Genomic DNA, 10,267 nt, shown 5'->3' on the forward strand with positions numbered 1-10,267 from the left:
CATGACTCCAACACCATCATTAAGTTTGCTGATGACACAACAGTGCCTGATCACTGACAACGATGAGACAGCCTATAGGGAGGAGGTCAGAGAGCACGCCCCCATTCTCATCGACGGGGCTCTAGTGGAGCAGGTTGAGAGCTTCAAGTCTCTTGGCGTCCACATCACCAACAAACTAACAAACTATCCACTGGACACAGGAAGCTATTTTACCTTACACAGGGACACTGAGGTGTTGCACTCAAGAAGCCAAAACCCTGCATAGAGGGGCTCAGTAAACGTGGTGTGGAATGTGTGGAGGTGGGTCAGTGTGTCAGAGGTGACACTGTAGAAGGACAGAGTGCCGGCCGGCCAGTCCAGATACACTCCTACTTTGTGGGAGCCGGAGGAGGGGAAAGGTATGTCAGTGGCACTCTTATTGTGGGAGGCAGAGTAACTTTTACCAGAGCAGTGCAGACTCCAGGACTTGTCATTGGATCCAAGCACACCGTCATCATCCCCCTTGTTCCTGTTAATTCCTTTATATGTCATTCCCATGTAAGACCTAAAAGACCACTCTGCTTCCCAGTAACAGCGTCCAGACTGAGGCTCTCTACACAGCACCATTTCCCTTTGTTCAAATCTCTCTGGGTGATCAGGATACGGCTGCTCCTCCAACCATGTCACCTTTCTGTTCTCCTGGGACAGTGTGAGGAGTCTGTGTGCTGTGTTTAGGTCCAGTGGGAGCTCACAAGCATCTGGTGGGGATCAGGACACAATACGTATTTTACAAATCATCAAGAGGTATATATTTTTAACTTCACTGTGCACCCTCTTACCTGCCGAGTGAAACTTCAGTGTGTGTCTCATTATTAGCATATGAACAGAAGAAGCAAAGGAGAGAATCATACAAAACATTCCCAGTTGTAAACGGCATCAATGTTCATTGAAACTGTCCCTAATTTACATGCAGCACTGTCTAACATGCCACAAACACTGTATTCTGTACAGCTTAGTGGTGAATTGGGGGAGTTCGCTGCAATGAGCTCACATTTTAGTGTTGGGGCTCTTGCAGTATGAGAGGTCCTTCGATGTAACGTGACGACAAACCAAAAATAACCAATGAAAATAGCCTCATCAATAAATGATGTAACGAAAGGTATGGGCTATGTGCTGCATGTAGTTTGATAGTTATAGTTAGATCATGAACAAAACAAGAAAGATAGCCATGGCTCTTCAGCAATGTGTGTTAGGCTACACTACCGGTCAAAATGCCAAGAGTGTTACGATCGTCGATGGAAGGATCGGACCAAGGTGCAGCGTGGTAGGCGGACATTTTAATTTATTAAATGAACACCGAAAAAAAAAAAAATACGAACCGTACCGTCTAGTAGGGCTAAACAGCACAGTACCAAAAACAAGATCCCACAAACTACAGGTGGAAAAAGGCTGCCTAAGTATGATCCTCAATCAGAGACAACGATAGACAGCTGCCTCTGATTGGGAACCATACCCTGCCAATAAAGAAAGAGAACATAGATTGCCCACCCTAGTCACACCCTGACCAAACCAAATAGAGAATAAAAAGGATCTCTAAGGTCAGGACGTGACAAAGAGTGTGCAAAGCTGTCATCAAGGCAAAGGGTGGCTATTTGAAGAATCTCAAATATAAAATATATTTAGATTTGTTTAACACCTTTTTGGTTACTACATGATTCCATATGTGTTATTTCAAAGTTTTGATATCTTCACTATTATTCTACAATGTAGAAAATAGTAAAAACAAAGAAAAACCCTTCAAACTTTTGACCGGTAGTGTACTTTGTAGTTACTGTGCTAGACTGTAAATATAATGTACTGCTTATAACTCATTGAGCTCTGAATTCTGCTTCCATAGAATGAGAGCCAACATTTAAGTCAACATGAAATACATACTTATTCTTCATTGCAGTCAACACTCACATTTTTTAGGTCCAGGTTTGATCCTGCACTCTCCACCATTTTCCATACTGTAGAGATATAATTGTTTTGAGTGACGCACATATGCACACGCCTACATAACGCATAACTCAGAACAAAGGTATCATTTATCAATGTGGATTTATACAAACCCTCTACATACTTGAGTTTCTCCAGTCTCAAGTGTGGATCCTCCTGTCCAGCAGAAAGCAGTCTCACTCCTGTGTCTCCTAGGTGATTGTAGCTCAGATCCAGCTCTCTCAGGTGTGAGGGGTTTGACCTCAGAGCTGTGTCGAGAGAAACACAGCCCTCATCTGTGATCTGACAGCCTGTAGAGAGTTGATCCAGACTTCACACACTGCTACCATTTAGTAATACAGAAAATGGCAGAAGCATACGTTGTTTTTTCACACGATATTCAACAAATACAGGAATACTGACCTTAGTGTTTCCAGTTTACAGTGTGGATTCTCCAGTCCAGCAGAGAGTAGCTTTACTCCTGAATCCTGCAGGTCATTGTCACTCGGGTCCAGCTCTCTCAGGTAAGAGGAGTTGAGAGCTGAGGCCAACACTTCACAGCATCCTTCTGAGAGGTTACAATGGTTCAGCCTAAATTATGTGTAAAAAAGAAAATCATAACAGTTTACAACAAAAACAGTAACAAGACTGTTTAGTAGTACAGACTGGGAATTGTTCGGGGATTCATCCGATAGCATTGAGGAGTTTATCACATCAGTCACGGGCTTCATCAATAAGTGCATAGACGACGTCGTCCCCACAGCGACTATACGAACGTATCCAAACCAAAAACCATGTATTACAGGCAATATCTGTTCTGGGCTAAAGGCTAGAGCTACCGCTTACAAGGAATCGGACACGGACATGGACGCATACAAGAAAGCCCGCTACGATGAGACATCAAACATGCAAAAGGACAATACAGGCTCCAACACTCTTCGGATGTGTCAGGGCTTGCAGACTATAACGGATTACAAACCCAGCCGTGAGATGAGCTAAACGAGCTAAATGAGTTTTATTCTCGCTTCAAGGAAAATAACACCCGAGTCTTGCACGAAAGCCCGTTGTTCCGGATGACCGTGTGATCTCTCTCCATGGCCGATGAGAGTAAACAACAGGTAAACACTCGCAAGGCGGGCCAGACGGAATACCAGGGTGCATTCTCAGAGAATGCACAGACCAGCTGGTAAGTGTCTTCACGGACATTTTCAATCTATCCTTGTCCCAGTCTGTAATTCCAACATGTTTCAAGCAGACAACCATTGTCCCTGTTTCCAATAACTCCAAGGTAACCTTCCTAAATGACTATAAGGCTGGTCATGACACACATCAACACCATCATCCCAGACACCTACTCCAATTCGCATACCGCCCCAACAGATGACGCAATCTCAATTGCACTTCACACTGCCCTCTCCCACCTGGACAAGAGGGGAAATAACTATGTGAGAATGCTGTTCATAGACTACAGCGTTCAACACCATTGTCCCCTCCCTGGGACTGAAAACCTCCCTTTGCAACAGGATACTGGACTTTCTGACGGGCCGTCCCCAGGTGATGAGGGTAGGCAACAACACCTCCACCTCGCTGACCCTCAACACTGGGGCCCCTCAGTTGCTTAGTCAACTCCTGTACTCCCTGTTTACCCATGACTGCGTGGCCATCCATGACACCAACACAATCATTAAGTTTGCTGACGAAACAACGGTGGTAAGCCTTATCACCAATGGCAATAAGCTACAGGGAGGAGGTCAGAGACTTGGCAGTATGGTGCCAAGACATAAACCTCTCCCTCAACGTCAGTAAGACAAAGGAGCCGATGGTGGCTACAGGAGAAAAAGGGGAGAGCACGCCCCCATCCACATTGACAGGGCTGTAGTGGAGCGGGTTGAAAGCTTCAAGTTCCTTGCCATCCACACCACTAAGGAAGCAACATGGTCCACAAACCCCCACAGAGTCACGAAGAGGGCAATACAGAACCTCTTCCCTTTCAGGAGGCTAAAAAGATTTGGCATGGGCCCTCAGATCCTCCAAAAAATTCTACAACTGCACCATCGAGAGCATCTTGACTAGCTACATCACCGCTTGGTATGGAAAATGCACCACCCTTGACCACAAAGCGCTACAGAGGGTGGTGCAGATGGCCCAGTACATCACTGAGGCCAAGCTCCCTTCCATCCAGGACCTCTATGTCCAGTGGTGTCAGAAGGCCCCAAAAAGACTTCAGCCACCCAAACTATAGACAGTTCACTCTGGTACCTTCCGGCAAACGGTACCGGACCAACAGGCTTCGAGACAGCTTCTAAGACCCCAAGCCATAAGACTTCTAAATATCCGTAAGACTGCTAAATAGCCAGGAGACTGCAAAATTGTTAATTAAATGGTTACCCAGACTATCTGCATTGACCCTATCTTGCACTAAATCTATGCACATTCACACGACTATGTATGCACACTATATACACTCACTCACACACACTACACTGTCACTCAAACAAAACCCACACACATTCACACATAACATACGCACATATGCACACACACATGCATACCGACACAAAACACATTCTCACACTACATACGCACACACACACTTTCACACACATGCATACCGACACAACGCACACACACACTTTCACACACATGCATACCAACACAACACACATACACACACACTTTCACACATCATATACTGCTGCTACTCAGTTCTTTATTTTTACTCTCATTATTATCTGTCCTGATGCCTAGTCACTTTACCCTGCCTTTATGTACATATCTACCTCAAATACCGCATACCGCTGCACATTGATCTGGTACTGGTACTCCCTGTATATAGCTCCACATTGATATGGTACTGGTACTCCCTGTATATAGCTCCACATTGATCTGGTACTGGTACTCCCTGTATATACCTCCACATTGATCTGGTACTGGCACTTCCTGTATATAGCTGCACATTGATCTGGTACTGGCACTTCCTGTATATAGCTGCACATTGATCTGGTACTGGTACTCCCTGTATATACCTCCACATTGATCTGGTACTGGCACTTCCTGTAAATAGCTGCACATTGATCTGGTACTGGCACTTCCTGTATATAGCTGCACATTGATCTGGTACTAGCACTTCCTGTATATAGCTGCACATTGATCTGGTACTGGCACTTCCTGTATATACCTCCACATTGATCTGGTACTGGCACTTCCTGTATATAGCTGCACATTGATCTGGTACTGGTACTTCCTGTATATAGCTTTATTCTTGTGTATTTTATTCCTCTAGTTACTATTTTTACAATTTTTTAATTTTTACTCTGAATTGTTGGGAAGGGCTCGTGAGCTATCATTTCACAGTAAACCTGTTGTATTCGGCGAATGTGACAAAAAATGTTTGTTTGATTTAAAATAATAAAGTCAATTGAGAATAGTAGTGAATAAAACATTTTTAGTAAAAAAAAAATATATTTCTGTCGGATGATTAGTATTTAAATATCCAGGTACTTACCTCACAGTTCTAGAAGCTTTGACCAATGGCAGCAGCTTCAGCAGACCTTCCTTTGATCTGGAGTATTTATTGAGTTCAAACACATCCAAGTCCTCTTCTGACGTCAACAACACAAAGACCAGAGCTGACCACTGGGCAGGTGAGAGTTCTTCTCTGGAGAGTTTCCCTGAGCTCAGGTAGCTTTGGATCTCATCCACAAGAGAATAATCATTCAGTTCATTCAGACAATGGAACAGATTGATGCATCTCTCTGGCGAGGGATTCTCCCTGATCTTCTTCTTAATGTACTTGACTGTTTCGATATTGCTCTGTGAACTGCTTCTTGTCTGTGTCAGTAGACCACGTAAACGATTCTGATTGGAATCCCCTGATAGACCCAGAAGGAAATGGAGAAAAAGGTCTAGGTGTCCAGTCTCACTCTGTCAGGCCTTATGCACCGCACACTTGTGGAAGGTGATGGCAGGTGTATATCTGAACATGATCTGCATTTTTCTGATGATGGATTGCTGTTTCGCCATGAGATTCACATTGTTGTTGTTGAATATGAGGAACACATATAAAGCAGCAAGAAACTCCTGAATACTCAGATGCACAAAGCAGTACACCTTCTCTTGATACAAACCAAAGTCCTCACAAAATATTGCACACTGTGCACACTCCTGAGTACACTGAGGCTTCTTTAATATCAATGCCACACTTCTTCAGGTCTGCTGCACAGAAAATAAGATGACCTTTCTCAAGCTGCCAAAAAGCCAATTTTCCTAGTGATAGTATGATCTTTGGATTCCAATGAGCATCTGTCTCACATTTCCCATAATACTTCACATTCATCTGTTTAGCCTGGACAACCTCAAACTGTGTGTACATTTGAGTTAGGGTCTTTGGCATCTCTCTAATCTCTTCTTCACCCATTTTCTCTAGAACTGTAGCAGATATCCAACAGAAGACTGGTGGCACATGATGTAGATGTCTTTATGTGTGAGATGACTCTGCTGGCCAGGTTCTCATCGCTGATTCTCTTCCTGAAGTACTCTTCCTTCTGAGGGTTGTACTTGCTCTCACTGTAATTTCCTGATCCTTTCAATGTCATAAAAAGGTGGTTGAGAAATTATTTTTCAATCCCTTTTGCATATTCGATACATTCATGAAGAATATCTACCAAACTGTGTTTTCCCCAGTCATTGAATTCAGCTCCCGAAAAGGGAGGGGAAAGATGAATTGGACATCCTGATTTGCTTCCCCTTCCAGCCAATCCAGACTGAACTTCTGCACAGATACTGTTTTTCCAACTCCAGCAACTCCTTTTGTTAACACAATTCTGATTTGGTTGTCTTGTATGGGTAAGGTCTTAAAAATGTTATTACATTTGATAGGCGTCTCTGGTCATTTCCTGGATGCCGCCTCGATCTGTCTCACCTCATGTTCGAGATTGACCTCTCCACTTCCACCCTCTGTGATGTAGAGCTCTGTGTAGATCTCATTGAGAAGTTTTGTAACGCCTTGCTTAGCCACTCCCTCAAATACACGTTGACAGTTCTTCCGCAGATTGGATTGTAGTTTTTGTTGGCACATCATAACATACCCATTTGAGAGACCTAGCAATGAATTCAAAATATGACTTTCAAATCCAATACAACCAGTTTAAGACAAGAAAAAAAAAACATATTTACAAAAAAAACATATTCACCAAGATTACCAGCAACTAAAATTATTCAATTAATTCACTTTTATTTTGTGTCTCCTCTTATTATTTACCATCTTCTGTAGAGTTTACAGGAGGGTTTGCTGTGGCAATAACAAGGCCTCCAGTCTCATTGCTGTTGGCTGGAGAAGCAGCCTGAGTCGTAGATGTTTTCTCTGACGCTTCCTCAACACCAACCTCTCCTAAAACAGAAGGAGTAAGGTTTCTACCCAGCACTCTAACAGAAACATAATCATGATAGATTATCGTCGCTGTCGGATGAAGACATGGTAACTCATTTTTATTTTTTTATGATTTAATTGAAAGCAGTAACCCCTCAATGTACTTGGAACATTTCATGACACTAAAACCAATAAAATGTATTCTAAATAGCTTCTGAAATTTTATAATTGTATGTTCGTTAATGGGAAAATATGGACGTTTTCTCAATTTCCATGAAAATATTTGTTTTGTAGATAAGAGGTTATCATCCGACAGTGAAGTTATGCTGTTGCTCTAAGGTCTTTTCTCCTATTAGAAATGACGTTCTGATTGATTAAGGGATGCTGTTGCTCTAAGGTCTTTTCTCCTATTAGAAATGACGTTCTGATTGATTAAGGGATGCTGTTGCTCTAAGGTCTTTTCTCCTATTAGAAATGACGTTCTGATTGATTAAGGGATGCTGTTGCTCTAAGGTCTTTTCTCCTATTAGAAATGACGTTCTGATTGATTAAGGGATGCTGTTGCTCTAAGGTCTTTTCTCCTATTAGAAATGACGTTCTGATTGATTAAGGGATGCTGTTGCTCTAAGGTCTTTTCTCCTATTAGAAATGACGTTCTGATTGATTAAGGGATGCTGTTGCTCTAAGGTCTTTTCTCCTATTAGAAATGACGTTCTGATTGATTAAGGGATGCTGTTGCTCTAAGGTCTTTTCTCCTATTAGAAATGACGTTCTGATTGATTAAGGGATGCTGTTGCTCTAAGGTCTTTTCTCCTATTAGAAATGACGTTCTGATTGATTAAGGGATGCTGTTGCTCTAAGGTCTTTTCTCCTATTAGAAATGACGTTCTGATTGATTAAGGGATGCTGTTGCTCTAAGGTATTTTCTCCCATTAGAAATGACGTTCTGATTGATTAAGGGATGCTGTTGCTCTAAGGTCTTTTCTCCTATTAGAAATGACGTTCTGATTGATTAAGGGATGCTGTTGCTCTAAGGTCTTTTCTCCTATTAGAAATGACGTTCTGATTGATTAAGGGATGCTGTTGCTCTAAGGTCTTTTCTCCTATTAGAAATGACGTTCTGATTGATTAAGGGATGCTGTTGCTCTAAGGTCTTTTCTCCTATTAGAAATGACGTTCTGATTGATTAAGGGATGCTGTTGCTCTAAGGTCTTTTCTCCTATTAGAAATGACGTTCTGATTGATTAAGGGATGCTGTTGCTCTAAGGTCTTTTCTCCTATTAGAAATGACGTTCTGATTGATTAAGGGATGCTGTTGCTCTAAGGTCTTTTCTCCTATTAGAAATGACGTTCTGATTGATTAAGGGATGCTGTTGCTCTAAGGTCTTTTCTCCTATTAGAAATGACGTTCTGATTGATTAAGGGATGCTGTTGCTCTAAGGTCTTTTCTCCCATTAGACATGACGTTCTGATTGATTAAGGGATGCTGTTGCTCTAAGGTCTTTTCTCCTATTAGAAATGACGTTCTGATTGATTAAGGGATGCTGTTGCTCTAAGGTCTTTTCTCCTATTAGAAATGACGTTCTGATTGATTAAGGGATACGATTGTCATCCCACCCAAACATCTTACATAACCACAATTCAATAAAATAAAAAAACATTTCAACTGAATTGTGAAAGAGAAATAGAATAGTAATAATCGTGTACAAACATACAATCAGAATGAAACACCATATGATATTATTCACCAGCATCTGGAGAGTTGACATGGATGCTGATGTTAACTGGACCATCAATATGGCAGCCAGTGAGTGCAGGGGAAATAACATGGCCACCTGTCTGAGCACTGATGGTGGGATGGACAGAAGCTCCCTGATGTGAAATGGTGGATGTTCTCCCAGCATTTTCTTCCTGACCACTAGCATCTCATTAGGACAAAGCGGGGAGGGGCTTTGACTGGTTAGCACCCTAACATTATAGGACCCTTTTCGTCTAATAAATTAAGTTAGTCAAGAATGTTGTCTGACTATCAGTAAAAGACAGATGAATGTTGGCAAACATTTGTTATGATTAACTTTATGTGCAGAAATAATAGAACAATTCTGAATGACCTTTTTTACAGTCTGTCATTAACTTCTCAGCTCGATTGTTGTGTTTCATCTTCCTCAGGACCTTCAGTGAGATATCCAGAGCGGTCACAAAGCTGTAGGTCTCCACCATCTTGTCCAAAATGTCCTCTCTGTCAGCACCCTCTAACTGGCATTTTGGGATGGGAGAGAAGCCCAACTGGGAGATAAACCCATCAGGTTGCTTAAGGTACCATTTAAATGTCTTCAACACATCCTTACCCAGCTCTGTCAGAGTGGGCAGAAGCAGCTCTGCAGTAGATGTGGCCATTGTAGATCATGGAACACTAGGAAGGAGCAGACAAAAAATAGTGAGGCATGCCTTAAAAGGGATGTTGCGCAGCGGTCTAAGGCACTACAGACCCTGGTTCAATTCCAGGCTGTATCACAACTGTCCGTGATTCGGAGTCCCATAGGGCAGTGCAAAATTGGCCCAGCGTTGTCCGGGTTAGGGTTTGGCTGACTTGCCTAGTTAAATAAAGGATAAATATATATTTTTTTTAATAAATAAATAGTCAATATATAGTCCCTTCGCACAGTGGTGTAGGCACTCTCGGGTGTGGGAGATAAGATAACTTTAATATCGATAAAACATTTATTAAAAAACAATGTTTTATTGTCCCATACACCAGATAGATCCAGTGAAATGTGTTGTTTTACAGGGTCAGTCACAGTAGTATGGCGCCCTTGAAGCAAATTAGGTTTAAGTGCCTTGCTCAAGGTCACATTGACATATTTTTCACCTTGTCAGCTCGGGTATTGAACCAGCAACCTTTCGGTTACTGACCCAAAATGGACATTTGTATTTGGTTTTGAA

At 42.2% G+C, this 10,267-nt stretch overlaps 1 pseudogene; it reads right to left on the reverse strand.

Moving 5' to 3' along the window:
- Positions 1-204: 204 nt before the first annotated feature.
- LOC115104419 (NLR family CARD domain-containing protein 3-like) lies at positions 205-9,721 on the reverse strand (annotated as a pseudogene).
- Positions 9,722-10,267: the final 546 nt, after the last annotated feature.

This window comes from Oncorhynchus nerka, linkage group LG15 (assembly GCF_034236695.1).
Source record: "Oncorhynchus nerka isolate Pitt River linkage group LG15, Oner_Uvic_2.0, whole genome shotgun sequence".
Taxonomy (NCBI): Eukaryota; Metazoa; Chordata; class Actinopteri; order Salmoniformes; family Salmonidae; genus Oncorhynchus; species Oncorhynchus nerka.